Raw genomic sequence first — 751 nt, forward strand, 5'->3', positions numbered from 1 at the left:
GAGTGTGCACAAGAAAGGGATAGGCAGGGAGAGAGAGGGAGAGAGAGAGAATCCCAAGCAAGCTCCCCAGTGTCAGCACAGAGTCAGACCCAGGGCTCAAACTCACAAACCTGTGAGATCACGACCTAAGCTAAAATCAAGAGTCAGACACTTAACCGACTGAATCACCCAGGTGCCCATTTCTTTCAGTTTCTTAAATGTATTGTGCTCTCTCTCAGCTCTGGACCCATGCCTGGCTAATTCATGCTGATCCTTCAGTTCTTAGCTTAAATTACTTCCTCCTAATAGCCTCCTTGCTCTAGGCTCCCCATTGTACTTTACACTTTCCTTATCATAGCATTTGTCATATTTACTGTTCTTGCCTGCTTACTTGTCTGCCTTCTGCCTTCTGCAACTGACTATAGCTCTGTTAGAACAAGGACTGAGTCTTATCCAGGTTATTAGTGAATCTGCAGCACCTATGTGATGTCCATAGTAGATGTTTGATAAGTATTTTTTGAATGACCAATAGGACATGAACAAGACAAAATCTCTATGCTTAGGTGGCTCAGTCAGTTAAGCGTCCAACTTTGGCTCAGATCATGATCTCACGGTTCCTGAGTTTGGATCTTCTGTGCCCCCGCCCCTGCCCCTTCCCCGCTTGCAGAGCTCATAGGTGCCTGCGTGCTCTCTGTCTCAAAACTAAATAAACATTAAAAAAAAAAAAAAAAAAGAAATCTAGCAGTGAGAAAAAGTCTAGGGGGGATACATG

This window comes from Herpailurus yagouaroundi, unplaced genomic scaffold (assembly GCF_014898765.1).
Source record: "Herpailurus yagouaroundi ecotype Mexico unplaced genomic scaffold, PumYag 77, whole genome shotgun sequence".
Classification (NCBI taxonomy): domain Eukaryota; kingdom Metazoa; phylum Chordata; class Mammalia; order Carnivora; family Felidae; genus Herpailurus; species Herpailurus yagouaroundi.